General features: G+C 53.8%; 1 protein-coding gene across 1 annotated transcript in view; it reads right to left on the bottom strand.

The window, feature by feature from the left end:
* Nucleotides 1-13,490, bottom strand: part of TFAP4 (transcription factor AP-4) — a 33,816-nt gene extending 20,326 nt beyond the window's left edge. Inside the window, exon 1 of the mRNA XM_045783924.2 lies at nucleotides 13,395-13,490. The gene's annotated coding sequence lies outside the window, so the exon portion shown is untranslated. The remainder of the gene's footprint in view (nucleotides 1-13,394) is intronic.
* Between the last annotated feature and the right edge of the window lie 4,832 nt (nucleotides 13,491-18,322).

Here is an 18,322-nt window from a genome sequence, read left to right as displayed (position 1 = left end):
AAATGGGAAGTGATTGCTAATGGGTAGGGGGGGATTTGTTCTTGGGGCGATGACAATGTTCTAAAATTGACCTTGGGGGCGCCTGGGTGGCTCAGTCGTTAAGCGTCTGCCTTCAGCTCAGGGCGTGATCCCGGAGTTCTGGGATTGAGCCCCATGTCAGGCTCTTCCGCTGGGAGCCTGCTTCTTCCTCTCCCACTCCTCCTGCCTGTGTTCCCTCTCTCTCACTGGCTGTCTCTATCTCTGTCAAATAAATAAATATAATCTTTTTTAAAAAATTAAAAAAATTAAAAATAAAATAAAATAAAATTGACCTTGGCCGTGATTGCACAACTCTGTGAATATACTAAAAACCACCTGATCGTACATTTTATTTTTTTTAAGATTTATTTATTTGTCAGAGAGAGAGAGCACAAACAGGGGGAGCAGCAAGTAGAGGCAGAGGGAGAAGCAGGTTCCCCGCTGAGCAGGGAGCCAGATGTGGGGTGGGGCTGGACCCCAGGACTCTGGGATCATAACCTGAGCCAAAGGCAGACACTTAACCAACTGAGCCACCCAGGTGCCCCAATAAATAAATCTTTTTCTAAAATCTTAAAAAAAAAAAAAAAAAAAGAATAGCACCCATTTATCATCACTCAGTTCAGGAGGTCAGAAGGCCAGGTAAGGCATGACTGGGTTCCCAGCTTAGGGTGTCACCAGCTGAAATCCAGGTGTGGGCAGGGGCTATGATCTCATTCTGGGACTCTGATCCTCTTCCAAGCTCACTGGCTGTGGGCAGAAATCAGTTCCTCTCAGCTACAGGATTGAGGTCCCTGTTGTCTTGCTGGCTATTGGCCGGGAACAGGGCTCGCCTAGAAGCCATTCTCAGGTCCTTGCCCTGTGGCCCCCTCATCTGAGCAACAGAGGATGTCCCTCACCGACCCCTTTCTCACTTTGAGTCTCTAACTTCCTCTTCTAAAGGCAGCCAGAGAAAACTCCCTGCTTGTAAAGGGCTCGTTGATTAATCTGTCTACCTCGGGGTCAACTGTGCCATCTCACATAAGCTAATCACAGGAGTTACACCATACGCACAGATACCCCCCATGCCCAACATGAGGGCAGGATTGGAGGACAAACGTCACTGGGGGTCTTATGAGATGCCACAGATGGGGGAACATGTGGGAGGTGACAAGGGGTTTAAGGGATTTCCCTAAGGACATTCAGAGAACTGGAGAGGGAGCCTAAACAGTAATCTAGGGCCCCAACCCTAACTGAAGGCTTCTTCCTCTACACAAATATGCCAGGGCCTGGGGGGGGGGTGTACCAGATGGCCTTTTGAGCCCCAGCATGCTCTGGTGTATATGGGGACCCCAGCCTGCTGGTTGCAGGGACGGGGTGGGGGGGAGGAGGGGGGTTGGTACCAGCTGTTGGAGCTGGGATAAGACCCCGTAGAAGCAAAATGCTCCTGTCGGAGAGAGCATCCTGAATGCTCCCAGGAAGGCAGAATAAGAGTCAGATGGCCCTCCTGGGGTTTGGAGCAAAGGCCAATATCCCCAGTGCCCAGGTCCCCTTTACTAGCCTAGAGAGGGCGATCGCTGGGCCAAGGCAGCTAGGGTCCCCCAACCACTAGAGGGCGCCTGGCACACACGACGCTTTGTGTGTAAGGCTGGCTTGAACACATTTGGGGAACCCAAGGTAGGTACTGGGGTGGAGGGGCTGACCACCTGCATCCCCACACCCCCAGCTCCGCAGATCTGGGGGGCGTCCGGCTTGTCTACGTACCTAAGGCCCTGGCCTCCTGATACCCGCTTCCTTCTTCAAGCTTAATCTGATTCACTTTGCTCATAAGCAAGCCCTTGAAAGGGGGGTGGAAGTCCACCTCTGGTATGCACCCCTGTCCCCATCTCCCGTCCTGTTCCCGGTGTCTCCAGGCCTGACACTTCAACCCACTGGGGTGGAGGGCAGCCCATTGCCCTCACCCCTGCTTACCTCCATCACTGTGCCCCATCCTGGAGCTGGTCAACACCCAGCTCCTTCCATCACATTCCATGGGAAACCTTCACCTCCTTCTATTAGGGACTTTTCCCCCAGGGAAATGTGGGACCTGACACCCAGCCCAGGCCCTTCCCACCAGCGAGTTCAGGGGGAAGTGGGGACAGAGTCTCGGGGCATCTGGTCAACGTTAAAATGAGAGCGAGTCAGAGGGTGCCTGGGTGTCTCAGTCAGTTATTGATCTTTGATCAATATCTTTGATTTCAGCTCGGGTCATGGTCTCGGGGTTGTGGGATCAAGCCCCACATCAAGCCCCATTGGGCTGGGCTCTGCACTCATTGGGGAGTCTGCTTGGGATTCTCTGTCCCTCTCCCTCTGCCCCCCCCCCACATGTGTTCCCGCTCTCTCTAATAAGTAAATAAATCTTAAAAAAAAAAAAAAAATGAGAGCAAGTCAGCCCTGAAACCAAGGGAGTGTGGCCAGAGAGGGCAAAGTTTGAGCAGAGGCACACAAAAATCCAGGAGGGAGTATTTGGGGCTCAGGGGAAAGGTACAAAGCATAGAGCCACTGGAAGAGGACAACTAGGGATGCTGTTGAGCTCAGGGAGGGTGTTCAGTGTCTGTCTGGGAAGTCAGCTCTCCTCTGAAGGAGGGGAGGGAAGGCAGGACCTCAAGTCCCATCTGAGGATAGAAGAGGATGGGCTGGGACTGGCCAAGTGGGGGAAGGGACAGAGGCCTGCTCTGATGACAAAGCAGACCGGGGAGGCTGCGGGAGTGGGTCTCCCTGGGGAGGGGTGGGCTCAGAGCCCCAGCGTATCCAGAGGCACGTGAGTCTATGTGCATCCGTGGCCTGCGCCCCCACGGGAGAGGTGCTGCTCTGGTGGCTTTACTCCCATTCTGTTTGGTCCTCACTATGGCACCTGAAGTCCTGGTATACCCTAGGGACCTGCCCAAGATCATCCCCACTAGTCAGGGCCAGTGCCTGGCTCCCTTCAGGCCCCCCACAGCCGCCCATGCCCCTGCCCCCAGAGTGGTTCCCATGCTGGCCTCAGGACTCTCGAGCTCACCTGCTACTGGTGGCAGGGTACTGGCCAGATGAGGCCAGGTGCAAGAGAGGAGCTGACCTGGCTTGGGGGAGGGGGTGCGCCGGTGGAGAGGAGAAAACATGGTCTGCATGAAATGACAAGGTCAAGGACGTGGTGAGATAGAACCCACATTCCGTGGTCAACCGTCACTGCCCAGACAGCCAAAGGAAGAAACAACTCCTTGGGGTCAGGAAAGACTGTATTCAAGTTTGGTCAGACAGGGAGGAAGGAGAAGAGAGAAGCATCCTGGTGGGGATCCAGGCTGGAATAAAGGGACTGGTTTCGGGTCGGCTTTCTCCTCCCTAAGCGCCTCTGGACCTTGAGTCCCTGCTGTTCATTTCTGGCCATGCTACCGCCAGCACCAGCACACCGGGGGTTAACTCTGTCTGCTGCAGTGGCCTCAGCAGCGGCAGCCGCGGCACGGGGTGGTGCCAGGAACTCAGAAGCTGCAATGTGAGAAGCAGGAGGAGAGGGGCAGGGCTGGGAAAGGCTGAGTCTCAGCAGCCTCGAAAAGAGAGGGTTTCCCTGGCAGGACCCTGAGGCTCCACTCCCAAGGCCAGACCACATCCCCTCAGGACGGCTGCCCTTCCTGCCTTGTGCCGGAGGGGGGGGGGGTGTACGGCAACCACACAGGGTGGTCCACAGTCATGGCCAGTATCCAAGCCCATGGACCAGGGGGCTGCAGGTCTGTGCTACAGATCTGGGGAAGGGGTTGAAGGCCGTCACCAGGCAACCAGAAGAGAATGTACTGGACCCCACCAAGCTTTGCCAGAGCACCAGGAGGGGAGCCGGGCAAAGGGCAGACTGGGGAGAACGGAACGTTCCTTGGGGTCCCGACCTCAGTAGCCTGGCCTTGACATCCCCCTCCTTGAGCAGAACTAAGTCATAGGAGCCTCCCAAGGCTCCAGGGCAAGGAGACACACACAGCTCCCTGCCCTGTCCCTGGGCTGGCTGCCAGCCTGCCTTTGCAGTGAGAACCAACCAGAGACCGGTCACTTCCCAAGTGTGTGTGAGGTGCTAGGTACTGGACTGAGTACCTCACCTCCCTTCTCTCCGTCAGTCCTCATCCACCACATCAGTGGATTCACAGGTAGTATTATTAGGACCACCACTACCAATGAGCAGAGACTCAGAGAAGTTAAGAAACTTGCTCAAAGCCACACAGCCAGAGCGCCAGAGCAGACTTGAACCTGGGCTTGTCTGACTGGCGCACTCGGCCACCATGCCATGTGCGAAGGTGGAAAAAGCAAAGTTCACCCACAGGTGAACATAAGACTACGTGCCAAATCCAAGAAAGGCAGCCCCGGGACCCCCAGGAAATCAAGGTGAGAGCATCATCCAGAGGAGGCAGGGGAAATGCCTGGTCCCAGATCGTGGATGAATCTGTGGCAGGAAGGACCTCCCATAAGCCCGAGGTGCGTCACCAGGGCAGGCGCACGGCTCCTTGACAGATGACAGCGTGCCTGTGGGGCAGTACACCGCAAGGCTCTGCTAAAACCAATGGCAACACCTCAGTAGGAATCATGGGAGCCTGCCCAGGGACTAGGAGCTGGAGAATCCCAGCGCTTCCAGCAGCGTGACCTTGACTCCCCTCTCTGAGCCTCAGTTTCCTGATCTGCCCAAGATGCAGCATACCAGCACCAACATTCAGGGTTTCTGTGAAGATTACATGAAGGGTTTATCAAAAAGCACTTCAATTGAAAACCTTCTTCTTCTTCTTTTCTTTTTTTTTTTTTTTAAGATTTTATCTATTTATTTAGAGAGAGCAAGCATGAGCTAGGAGGGGCAGAGGAAGAGAGAATCCCAAGCAGACACTGAGAGCCCAGCTCAGGGCTCGATCTCACAACCCTGAGATCACCACCTGAACCGAAACCAAGAGGCAGACACTTAACCGAATGAGCCACCCAGGCGCCCCTGAAAACCTTCTTCTTCACAAAAACTTGTACATGCACATTCATAGCAGCATTATTCACAAAAGGTAAAAACAACCCAAATGTCCATGGATGGATGAATGGATGGACGAATTCTGATAATAGCCCAGGAAACACTGGAATATTATTCAGCCATAAGAAGGAAGAAAGCACTGATGTGTGCCACAGCACGGAGGAACCTCGGAGACACGACGCCAGACACGGAAGGCCACAATGTGTGTGATTCCACTGATATGCAATGTCCAGAACAGGCAAATCCAGAGAGACAGAAAGCAGGCTGACGGTTGCCAGGGGCTGGGCGAGGGAGGAATGGGCAGGGACTGCCAATGGATTCCCAGTTTCTTTTTGGCTTTGTTTTAAATCAATTCTATTTTTTTTAGAGCAGTTGTAAGTTCACAGACGTCTTGAACAGCAGGTACACAGATTTCCCACACAGCGGCTGCCCCCCCTCACATGCACAGCCTCCCCCACCATCAGCAGCCTCCACGTGAGCTGTGCATTTGTTGCAACTGGTAAACCCGCAGGGGTTTCTTTCTGGGATGACGAGAATGTTCTGGAATTAGTTGGTGGCAATGGAGGTACCACTCTGTGAATGTGCTAAAACCCACTGGGTGAGTGAATTTTATGGTATGTGAATTATATCTCAATTTTTATTTATTTATTTTAAGTAGGTTCCACACCCCACGTGGAGGCCAATGCAGGGCCTGAACTCACCACCCAGAGATTGAGACCCAAACTGAGATCAAGAGTGGGACGCTTAACCAGCTGAGCCACCCAAGCATTCCTACATCTCAATTTTTAAAAAAACAAGTGGAAAGAGCTCAGAAAATGCAGCTTTCATTACCATGTCCTTCAACTTCAGAGAGTCTATCATATGATGAAAGAGATGAACATATTTTTAAATGCTTGACACCCAGAAGAGAACCGGGCAGAACAGTCCTGGAAGCCTGGGACAAGTGACAGAGTCGGGCTAATGGCACACAGGACACGTACGAGTGACCAACGGCAGGAGCTGCCAGCTGCCATGTCGGCTCTGCACAGAGCTACTGAATGCAAGGCCACGGGGAGAATAACCCAGAGGCACGAGGCTGGCAGGAAAGGCTTCTCCGAGGTGCAGCAAACGGCCAGAGTTGGAGGACTTGAGTAGTTTAGTGGGGATGAGGCCACAGGTGGACTTACAGAGGCTCAGACATGTGCCACTGTGGAGGGCTGGTAGGGGTGGAGGGTGCTGAGCCCAGGGGGTGGCACGGCCATCCTAGCCCTCTGCATGTCCCAAGCAGGTTATGGGAGGTACTTTACTTTGGTTCACAAATCAGTACAAAAAGCTTGCAGCAGGCCTGCCCTGCGCCCTCCCAGAAGCTCTAGACTTCCAGGTTCCTGGGGAGAGAGAATATATGAGATCAGCAAGTCTGGTCCAGGGCAGGGCCCCCATACCCAGTGTCGAATGACCAGACACACTGATAATGCGGCACTGGAGGGACAGAGGCAGCTACTCCTCAGAGCCTGGGCCCTTCCTCCAGCCCCAGGTGGAGCTGAGGACCTAAAGAGGGACTCCAGAGGCAGGCCTGAGCCTGAAGACCCACAGGTGAGGCTCACAGGCTTCTCCTTCCACCCATCTCCTATCCCTCCTGCCTCTCCCCTCTGTCCCGTGTAGTCCCCACCCTGTCCTGGGAGAATCCAAATAGTACAAATGCCTTGGAGAAGGTAAAGGGCCAGGCCTGCTGTGAGTACACACACACACACACACACACTGCACATACACACACGAACTGCCCTTTCAGACCACATAGATCAAGACAGAATCACCTAGAACCTTCGTATAGGGAAGAGAAAGGGAACTAGTTAGCATCATGTCTCCTCTGGGCCAGGAAGGTGCCAAGGGATTTGCATACACTGTCTCATTCAATCCTTAAAAGAATCCTGTGAGATTTCAAAGATGAAGAAAATGAGCTTCTGAGAGCTTAAGAACTTAGCCAGCGGGACACCCAGTATGTAAAAGCCATAAAGCGGAGCACAGTGCCCCAGAAGCCGGTCCTGCAGAGGCAGCTTAGCAGAGTGGGAGTGTGGGCTGTTTCTGCCCACCATCTGGCATTGGCTCCTTTGGGGGCCCCCTCACTCCCACTTTCGCCATGTGGTTCTAGGGGCATTGGCCCTGTACTGGGGCAAGCTCGTGAGCCAGGCTTGTCTCATCAGCATCTGAGATGAGCTGGGACCTGAGAAGACAAGGGGCTTGCTGGAGCCCCAGGGGGAGGCAAGCTGGGGGTTCTCAGGCTTCCAGAAACACTGACAGGAAAGTAGAGCAACACAGAGGACACTGGGCCAGGAGAGGGAAGCCAGTGTCCTGGTGGCATTGCTGAGCACTGGATCCGCTAGGCCCTTGGCCCATGCAGTTATAGGAACTGTTGAGTAACTGGTCTTTGAACCCAGGTCTGACTGCAGAGCTCTGGCTTCCCTGCCCAAGGCTGTTCCCATAGAGGATCTGGTCCTTTCGGGGCTGGGTCCCACCTCTCCCAGAATCCTGGGTAGGGCAGTGTGGGACTCTCTGGGCCCCCTCCTCAAGCAGCTCCATCGCTTAGTTTGACCTTCAAAGTTGGCATCTATCTGCTTGCAGGAATCTGTCTCTCTCCTCCTGGAATTCAGCCTCCAGATGTCAGATCCAAGGCGGCAGCAGTGGCCGCACAGGGCTCCCCCCAGAGTGAATCAGCTGCATTCCAAAGGTGCAAACACAGACGCCACACCCTCGGCAGCCTGGGGCTGCAGACTTCCTCCCCAGGCCTGCCGGCCCCCACTCCCGCTCCCCTCCCCTTTTTTGCCTCTTCCCAGCCAGACCAGGCGTTGGGCTTCCTTTCCAGAGACATTCTCCTGGAACTGCAACAGAGAGAAAAAGAAAGCCACCAGGGCCGGAGACACCCTGATCTGCTCTGCTGCCTCTCTCTCCTGAAGCGAGCGCGGACCCCAGCCCAGACCTCCCCCCGCTGTTAGCAGCGTATCAGGGTCCATCCATTCAGCAGGTATCTGAGCACCTACTATGGGACGATGAACAAGATGCAGACTAGCCCCTGGTGTCACGGAACTCAGCCCAACAAGAGTCGATAGAACTGGGTCCGCAGACAAGCAAAAGATCCTGAGGATGGGAAGGGCCATAAAGGAAAGAAGGGCTGAGACAGATGACCAGTGACAGAGGTGGGTATTGGGGGGGGGGGGCTCTCTCAGGGATGACTCATGAGCTGAGCCCGAAATCCCCTCTATAGAGCACGTCCCCGCCATCACTACGCAGGAACCAGGGCAAGTGCCCAGAGAACGCCAACCACGCAGCAAGTCACCACTTAAAAGCACACAATTCAACGGTTTCCAGTATCTTCACCATGTTGTGTCCAATCAATTTAGAACATGTTCAACACCCCAAAAAGACACCCAGCACCCATGAGCATTTACAGTTCATCACCAGCCCCCCCACCCCCCACCCCCAGTCCCTGACAGCTACTCGGGGGCTTTCTGCCTCCATGGATTTGCCTGTTCTGGAGGCTCCAGATCGACAGCATCACACAGTAGGTGGCCTTTTGCATCTGGCTTCTTGTACTCACACGTTTTCAAGGGTCATCTGGGTGGTCAACAGGTGTCAGTGCCTCGTTCCTTTTTAGGGCTGATGATACCCCACTGTATGGATGGACCACGTAATGTTGCTGTGAGCATCCCTGCGCGAGTTTTTGCCTGGACCTGTGTTTCCATTTCTCTTGGGTAGATACTTAGGAGTGGAACTGCTGGGTCAAATGGTATCTCTATGTTGAGGTGCTGCCAGACTATTTCAAAGTGGGCTGCACCATCCGACATTGTTGCCAGCATGGTGCGAAGGTTCCAATTCCACCCCATCCTCCCCAATACTTATTACTGCCCCTCTTTTTTTGTCATAGCCATCCTGGTGGGTGGAAAATGGTATCTCACTGTGGGTTTGATTTGCAGTTCCCGAATCAAGCCTGCTCTGTGGCTCGTGGGGCCTCAACCCATTCCTTCCATGCCCACCCCACCCCCACGCCCGAGGACCCCAGGCCCTTCAAACCCTACATCGGGTCCTGCTGTGATCCACTTCCTCTTTCACAAGGTTCAAACCAACATCCAGTCCAATTCAGCCAATGTCTACTACTTGAGGCCTTCGGGTCCAAGGAAAAGCGGGGAGGTGGGAGAAGGGTCCTGGTTTGTGCCCCCACGGCAGACAGGGAAGAAAAGGGGCCTCAGGAAAGTTCCCACAACAGTTCCTACACATGTCTTTCTGTGCCCCCCACTAAAATGTGAGCTCTGTGAAGGCAAAGCTTCATCTGTTCACTGCCAAATCCGTAAGTAGTAGGCATGCCATAAATACATGTTGAGTGAATGAATGAATGGACAGAAGATAGAGAAAGAAAACTGAGGTGGGGCTTTAGGGATTAGAAGCTCCAGCTCTGAAATGAAATAATTCACACCAGAATCCCACTTCTGCTCTTTTATAGCTGTGAGTCCTTGGGTGAATCACTTGGCTTCTCTGGGCCTTCCTTTCCTCACTACAAAATGGGCCTAACAGTCACAAGATACCGGACAGGGTGGTTTTGAGAATTAAATGTGACTGTACAGATCAGACAACATTATGTGCCAAGGACTCGTACAGATGAGGTCATGCAATGTCTACCTTCACAAGAACCTTATGAGACAGGGTGATCATTACCAGCTTCGGGCTCTTACGGTTGGTTAGGGCAAAACCAGGATCCGCACCAAGAACCCCTCCGGTCAGGAGCATTGACCCAATGCTGGATGGCCCCTAATAAGAATACCGGGCCATCCCTGAGCGGGCGACAGATGAACTGGCCCAGAGGGGGATCTGCCCATTCAGCAGACAGTCCTGGGTCCAGTGTTGGGCTCTCAGCAAAGGCGGTAGGCTACTGGGGAGTCCAGAGATCCTTAATGCAGGACGGGCATGAGAGACACTGCCAACCAGATGTTAAGCATGCAGGAGCGGGGCACCTGGCTAGCTCAGTCGGTAGTGCACGCAACTCTTGATCTCAGGGTCGTGAACTCAAGGCTCACATTGGGCATGGAGCCTCCTAAAAAAACATAGTTTAAAAAAATTAGTTAAACATGCAGCAGAGAGGTACAAAGAGACCCTGAGGCTGCATGCCCAGGGCGCCAGAGCCAACACCAACTGGCAACTTGGGTCACTGGTCATGAAGGCAAGAGGGTACTAATCGTTTTATCAAGGAGAGCATAAAGAAGTCAGAAGTTCCCGACAGGGAAGCCTGGTTCCTGACGTGACTCCCTTAAAAATGGAAGGTGCTCTTTTCCTCTGTCAGGGTGTGGGAAGGAGCCAAGGAGAACCCACACCAGCTGGACCACCTTAGAGTGACAGGTGTGAATGGATTCCCCTCAATTCAAAAAGTCTATATGGAAGAGCTCCAAAGGGTTAGCCTAGGGGAGACATCAAGTTAGCGCCTAGAAATTCAGCCTGGCACAGCCCGGAGGCTGAGTAGAAATACTGGAGATTCTCCCGAATAGAGATGGGCATCCCCTTCACTTTTGCCTCTTCATCTGAGGAAACAGATGGTCTAAGGATGGAAACTTAAGGAACACCTGTTTTCAGGGGCCACAGGCAGACAGGAAGACAGTACAGACTGTAGAGGGCTTAGGAGGTGAGCAGGACCACCGGCTGTTGGAGAAGCAGCTGAGAGGTCTCTGTGCAAAGAGCTGCTTGAGGGGCAGCTCAGAACAGAACAAGAAGCTCAGAAGCAAGTGGGTGATGTAGAGCGGACCGCTCTTCTGGGAAACTTGGCAGCGGAGTGCTGGAGACAGGGCTATTGCTGGAGACTCCATCATTTATTTTAAACAGGGGAGAAGCTCAGCTGATGACAGCGCTCCAAAGGAGACTGGAATGTGTTTCAATTCAGTCATGGAAAACAATTACACACACCAGGCTCCGGTCTGCTAGAAAGCTCCGGAAGGGGTTTCTCCTGGCTGCCTGGCTGGGAGGTCCAGGGCAGTGGTTTTCCAGGTTGAGTTAGAGGACCACTTGTTAAACATGCAGACCCCTGGGCTCTATCCTAGACTTACTGGGTCAGCATGTCCAGTGTGAGACCCTACTGGGACTCTAAGATTCAGAATACTGGCAGAGAGGCAATGAGTCTGTAGGGAGGGACAGACCAGCTCAATATGAAACAATGCACAGAGTGACTGTTCACCAGCCCTGGCCCACAGGGGTTACTTGAGGGGACCAACTCTCATCTCCTTCTGGCATGCTATCCACATAAGTCTCATGACCTGTCTCCCCCTCCCTCTCCCTGGGCACCCCCACATCACGGCCCACCTGGCCAGTGACCATAGCTCCAGCTGCCCCCTTAGTCCAAGGCCAGGGTGTGCAGATGGGCCCCAGGTGCCCAGGTGGACTCATTCACCAGCTCCAAGACCAAAGCCCCAGACTTTACGAGGAGGAAGCCCCTGGCTGGATGACCCCGCCAGGAGTCCTAAGGCACCTCTGGGCCCACCTACACCAGTCCTGCCCTGAAGAACTGACTGATTTGGCCGAGACCCAAAGGCCTGGGGACAAAGCCCAAGGGCTGTGTAGCAGAGAAGAATAGCAGAAATAGAAGAAAGTGTCTCTGTCCCCTTTGGTCATCATCCCCACAGAGTGTGTGTGGGGGGGGAGGGGGTGTCTCCAAGCCAAATAAAAGTATATCCCCTCTGCTGGGGTGATTCAGCGCCCTGAGGCACAGGGTTTGCTAGCCGAACAGTTTGCACCTGGATTCCATCTCCTGCTACTTTACAGCTGTGTGCTCTCAAGCAAATCACTTAACCTCTCTGAGCCTCTTTCTCATCTATGAAATGCACCTGACAGTAAGTACCCCCTGTGGTCCCGTACCATCAGGACCTCTGACTGCTGACCTGAGCCTTGAACACAGAGGGCTAGGTCCCACTCCTAACCTCACAGCTACATTTCCTGCCGCAGCCAAAAGGCCAAGACTGGAAGTTGTGTCAGGCAGAAGGGGCAGATTGCATAAGATTTCCCCTCCCTGCCCCCATTAGAAACCCACAGGCCTTCCTGGGATCAGAGGCACAGGCCAATCTTCGGAGGAGCACAAAAACACTTCCCCCATTCCCACAGCAGAGAAGCAGTCAGCACAGCCAGCAGAACCCAGATTGGCAACCCTGGGGCCCTTTCCAACCCGTCTGCGCAGCGGTCAGAGAACCCGCTTGCAGGGGCCGACTGGGGTGGATTTCATGTGTATGTTTTAATTGCTCCAGGCTCACGGAGATGTTGAGTGATTCTGCTAGTCCTGCAGTTGCTGGTGGGTACACACAGCCTGCCCGGCTGGCACCGCCTTTGTTACTGCTTGGGAGCACTCAGCCATTCTGGGCTTCCCCCCTCCCCCCACTCCCAGAAGCAGCAGGCTCTGGGCCTTCCGCCCTCCCTCCCTGAAGCCACTTGTACCTGCTCCAAAGCCTGGAGGGTGACAAGTGCTTCCCAGACAATAAGAGACTCCCAGGAGAACAGACATCCTCAGAGGCTCCTGCTACACCCTTGTTTTGTGCACTGAATTCAGACTCGGTTTCAGGGCCCTAACTGCTGGGTATGCATTACAGCAGACTGGCTTTTGGGCCGATTATTGGCAAAAAGGAACCTGCCTGCCCATCCTTCATTTCAGGAGGTCAGTCACCCCCCCAACATACACTTTCCCTTTAGTACTCTGGGAGGAAACTGAGGCCCAGGGTAGAGGACCCATCTTGGGCAGGGTCACCCCACCCTGGGTCTCCTGGGTGTGTTTCAGGCAATGACATCAAACTCCTTGGGCTCCAATGCTGTGGGACCTTGGGCAAGTTATTTAACCTCTCAGACAATGGTACTGTCCAGGTCTGGGTTGTCCAGAGGATGTATGGAAATTATATGCATAAAGCACCTAGCACTTTGCCTGGTACCTTCTCAACACCTGACCCATTATTATCATTATTCCATCCTTTTCATTCTCCCCTCCCTCCACTCCAGCCACCCCACCCTGATTCAGGGCCCTGAGGCCCGTCAAACGCCCAGGCACAGGCTTGGTCACTGGCTTCTCCTCAGGGACCCTTCCTAGCCGCCTAGTTGACGCTCTTCCCCTGCTTTTGTCCTCGACTTCACACTCGGACACACTGGGCGGTTTACTGATTCACCTGCTGGCCTCTCTCGCCCTGAAACGGAAGCCTTCTGAGGGCAGCGTTCCTGCGAGCACTCGCTCGAGTGCGTGAAGGAGTCCTAGCCAGGGAGCCTGGCCCCGGGGCCGACATTGTCCTGGGGACAGCCAGCCCAACCCGGGGCTGGAGGAGCAGCGCGCTCGGGGAGGGGTGGTGGGCCGCCAGTCGCGGCTGGCAGTGGGACGCGGGCTCCAGGGGGCGGCGCCGGGGACAAAGGGTGGCCCTACCTGTGCGGGGGGCGCGGGCACCTCCCCCGAGGTGGCTCCGGCGCGCGCCCGCGAGGTCACGTCCCGGGCGCGCCGGCCGGAAGGAGGCCCCACGCGGGGCGGGGGGCGGGGCGTCAGCGGGCAGACCACGCCCCCAGGCGCGGGGCCGCGGCGGGGGGCGGGGCCAATGGGCCGGGGCCGCCTCGCACTTCCGCTCGCCTGGGCCGGCTCATTCATATTCATGCAGCGGGTGACGGGTGGGCCCCGGGTGCCGGCGGCGCCCCGCCCCCGGGCCGCGGATCCCTCCCCGGCGGAGGCTCCGGCCCCAGTGGGGCGCCCCCGGCTTCCGCCTCCGGGAGGGAGTTTCCACTTGGTCACAACTCAAAAATGTGTCGCTCCCGCTCCTCCGCCCCCTCGTCTCTGCCCTGGGCGGGGGGTCTCCTCCCTCGGAAGGCAAAGGGGCGGGCCCAGGGGAGGGGCGGCTCCTCCTTCCTGGGGCAGGGCCATTGGGATGCGGCTGACCCTTCCCTTTCTCCCTTCCTCCAATTTAGAGCTTGTAACAATACTAATTTTTAAAACAAAATAATAGTTCTACTTTATTGAGCGTCTGTTCTGTGCCAGGCACTGTGCCTTTTATATGAACTACCTCTTTCAAACTTCTCAACAGTCCAACTGAATTAAGTACAACATTCATCACGCCCCAGAAGCTCGGAGAAGTTCAGTGACTTAACCACTATCACACTGCTGGCGTTGAGCTTTTTCGAAAAGGTTGGTACCGATGGGTTGGGGGAGGGGTCAGGAGCTGGACCCCCCCACCGCCTTTTAGGAAATGGGCTTACCTAAGGCCCTCCTGGCTGGCTGGGGTTGGCTGAGGGGTGTATCTGAATGCCCCATTTGAGGGAGAAGCTACTATGGGGGGAAACCAAAGCATGAAGGTAGGACAGGGTACACAATTTGCCCGACCCAATGCAAAATGAAAATGGTTGGCCCTGTGTTCCAAAATGATTAAGAATTTCAAGAATTTGATGGCAGAACATTCAGCCAAGCATAGGCCCTGCCTAAGTACCAGGCTTGTGCGACTGCCCCGGTGAATGTCCACGAAGCCGCCTGATGAAGGGGCTCAGGGGCTTTTCTAACACCTGAGAAGCCTGAGGAGACATCCCCACCTCCAATGTCACCTCACCCACCTCCACCCCCAGCCCAGGAGCCTCACCTCCATGCTGGTATCCAGGGCTCATCCTCCAGAGCTCCAAAAGCTGAGCATTTCAGGTTCTCGAGAACTGGATTCCTGGGGGTCGGGTGAGTCCCGTGGGGAGAGTGTGTCCTGAACCTGAATGACCCAGCTGGCCCTTGGGTCTGTGCCTCCTGGATATTCTCAGCCCGGGCCACGTGGACAGGTAGGCTGGCTTATACTTGCCAGACCCAGCACAGGACTCAGTTCTGACTTGAAGCCCTCTTTTCTCGCTGGAGCAGGGTGTGAGGAGCAGCCACGGCTGCTTCCCAGAATAAACACCCCACCCATAGTCAGCCCCAGCCCTGCAGGCACAGCAAGCCAGCGCCAACGGGAGAGAGCTCACCAGGCCCCAGCTCAAGGTTAATAAGTCACCCTGATCTCACTCCCTCCATCACTCCATCCTTGTTCCTGGGCCCCCACAGTGCGTTGCAGGCTTCATTGATAACAATAGCTACTATTTATTGCATTCTTTTTCCCCATCAGGCATCATCATCATCATCGGAGACCCTCCTGTGCCCTCTGCACTGAGGCTCACACAACCCCATAATAGGCATGAGGATCACCATTTCACATATAGGGATACTAAGGCACAGAAAGATCCCATGGCTTGGCTAAGGTCACGGGCTGGAGTTTGGGGTTTGCTGCCATTCATCTGTCCTGGTTCCTGTTGTCTCTCCTACATGTACAATATAGGTCATAGGGCTCACTTCTTTATGCTGTCTTGTATTAGTTACTTTCAGCTCCTTGAATAGATTAAGGCTCAGGAAAGACAGGAACTGTGTTTATACCGCTGAGTTTCTCTGGACCCAGCATTTTGTGTTAATTGACGAGTCATTTACTAAGCATCTATATTGTGCAGGATACCCTCCTTGCAGTGTGCATGTGTGTGAATGAGGGAGTTGCGTCCCCTCTGGGTAATGATAGTTCCCCCACCAGACTGAGAGATCTTGAAGGCACGGATGGGGTTGCCAATCCCAGTGCACACAGTAGGCCCTCAATAAATGTTGATGAATAAACACACAATAAGAGCTTAATAAGCATGTGTTGAATGAATGGGAACCTAGGAGATGTTTAATAAATGTTTATTGTTGAGCGTTTAGGAGACCAGATTCAGCCTCCCAAATTTACCTATCAGCAATTACCTTAGCTCAGGCTACTATTACAAAATACCACAGATTGGGTAGCTTAACACGCATTACTTCTCACAGTTTTGGAGGCTGAAGTCCAAGTTCAAAGTGCTGGTGGATTCAGTTTCTGGTGAGGACTCGCTTCCTTGCTTGTAGATGGCCGCCTTCTTCCCATGTCATCAAATGGCCAGGGGGCAGGGGAACCTCTGATCTCTCTTCCTCTTCTTATAAGGGCACTGATCCCATCATGGAGACCCCACTCTCATGACCTCATTTAAACCTAATTACCTACCAAAGACCCCATATACAAATAGTATCACATTGGAGAGAGGCGATTAGGGCTTCAACATATGAATTTGGGGGGACACATTCATAACAGAAATATTTATGAAGCATTTACTAGGTGACAGGCCCTGTGACAAAGCAGATACTGCCCTTGTGTCCTGTTCTTTGGGGAACTTGGCAACTTACAGTCTAGTAGGGGAGACCGTCCATAATACAAGGGAGGGGAGCAGGTACCAAAGTTTGGGTGCTCAGAGTAAGGATTCTTAGAGGGAGGAAACCCAGGGTAATGGTAGGGAGGAGGACATCCCTCCTTACCCACCTTTCACCAGGAAGGAGGAAGCCAAGCTTGGCCTGACTGCTATAGCAGGTGCTGCCTCCAAGAAAACCACAACCCAAAAACCCCCTTCAAACCCTGGCGCTCACAGATGTCCTATACCCCAAACCATAATTTATCTGATCCCCCAGGGAGATAGTTGGGTATAACACAAGCTTTGGAATCAGATCAATTGAGACTGCAATCTGGATTGTGCCTCCCACTAGCTTCTAAGACCTTGGCCAAGTTACTTTGCCTCAGTTTCCTTCTCTGTAAAATGGGAATAATAATAGGACTCGCCCTCAGGGTTATTGTGACTATCATAAAAGTAAAGCATCTGGGGGTGCCTGGCTGGCTCAGTCAGTGGAGTATGTGACTCTTGATCTCCAGGTGGTGAGTTCAAGCCCCATATTGGGCATGGAGCCTACCTAAAAAAAAAATAAAAGTATCCAATATAGAGAAAGAACTGGTCTGGCTGAGAATTGGGGGTTTCTGGTTGGGTCAACTCCACCAAGACTATATAGTTCTTCACTCTTGCTGGATTTGCAAAAGCCAAATTTAGGGGCTTATCTGCAGGTAAGGGGACTCCATCTGAGTCCTGGAACTGTGGACACCAGGTAGTGATGGCTAGTATGTGTTAAGAATGTACCTCATTTGGTCGGGGCACCTGGGTGGCATAGCGGTTAAGCGTCTGCCTTCGGCTCAGGGCATGATCCCGGCGATCTGGGATCGAGCCCCACATCAGGCTCTTCCGCTATGAGCCTGCTTCTTCCTCTCCCACTCCCCCTGCTTGTGTTCCCTCTCTCGAGGGCTGTCTCTATCTCTGTCGAATAAATAAATAAAATCTTAAAAAAAAAAAAAAAAGAATGTGCCTCATTTGGGGCACCTGGGTAGGTCAGTCCCTTAAGCATCTGACTTCAGCTGAGGTCATGATCTCCAGGTCCTGGGATCAAGCCCCCCCCCTCCCCCGCCCCTGCCTGGAGCCCCCCCCCCCCAGCAGGGTTCCCTGCTCAGAGGGAAGGCTGCCTGTCCCTCTCCCTCTGCCCCCCCCCACTTGTGCTCTCTGTCTCTCTCTCTCAAAGAAATAAATAAAATCTTTAAAAAAAGAATCATACTGGGAGCAACCTGCTTGTCCATGAAAACAGTTGTGTGTAGAAAAACAATGAGAAAGTCCCTCCAGCTGTAAAGGTTTCTTATGATCAAGTGCCCCTCATGGCGTGGAGGTCGTTGGATTTCCCTGGTCACTGGATTCAGGTCGGACCGACTGATTTTAAGACCCGTGAGGGCAAGGACAGCTGAGGTTGTTGGCTCTTGTCTCCACTGTTGCACAGTGCCTGGCATCCTGCAGGCACGCTATAAACATTATTAATAGATAAAGAAGTAGCCCCTTGTGCACCTTTTTTTCAATATACCTAGATTCCCCCAGGGCTGGAGCCAGACCTGGCGGGTTTGAACGCCATGCCTCCGGCTGTAGGGCCGCGCTGAGGGCGGAATCGCCCAGATACCTGGCGCCGGGAGGGGGCGCTCTGCGGCCCTCAGTCTCTGCTCCTCCCCAAGCACCCAGCGGAACTGGAGAGTCGGCCCTTAACAGCCCCCTCCTGGAAGGTGCTAGGTCCCAACGCTGGCCTGCCCCCAGGCCCATCTGCCGGCTAATGTTTAACTCGGTCTCATTCCACATTATCCACAGGAGGGAAATCGGGGTGGGGTGGGGGCGGAAGAGGTCACCTCCAAATCACTACTTTCCCGGCCTACAAGCCTTTCATGTATCACTCAACAGTTCATGAGCACCTACTCTGTGTCTATTCATGTAAGTCATGAGTACCTGTTATGTGTCCATTCATGCAACCATCGTAAGCACCAACTGTGTATCTATTTGCCCAAAAGAGAGTAAGCATCTCCTGTGTGTCCATGTAACAACTTCAGAGCAGGAAATCTGTGCCCATTTATCCAACAGTCATGAGCACCCACTGTAATTATTCACTTAACTGGT

This window comes from Ursus americanus, chromosome 2 (assembly GCF_024610735.1).
Source record: "Ursus americanus isolate L20-20 chromosome 2, mUrsAme1.1.p, whole genome shotgun sequence".
Taxonomy (NCBI): Eukaryota; Metazoa; Chordata; class Mammalia; order Carnivora; family Ursidae; genus Ursus; species Ursus americanus.
This window is presented reverse-complemented; position numbering and strand designations above follow the sequence as displayed.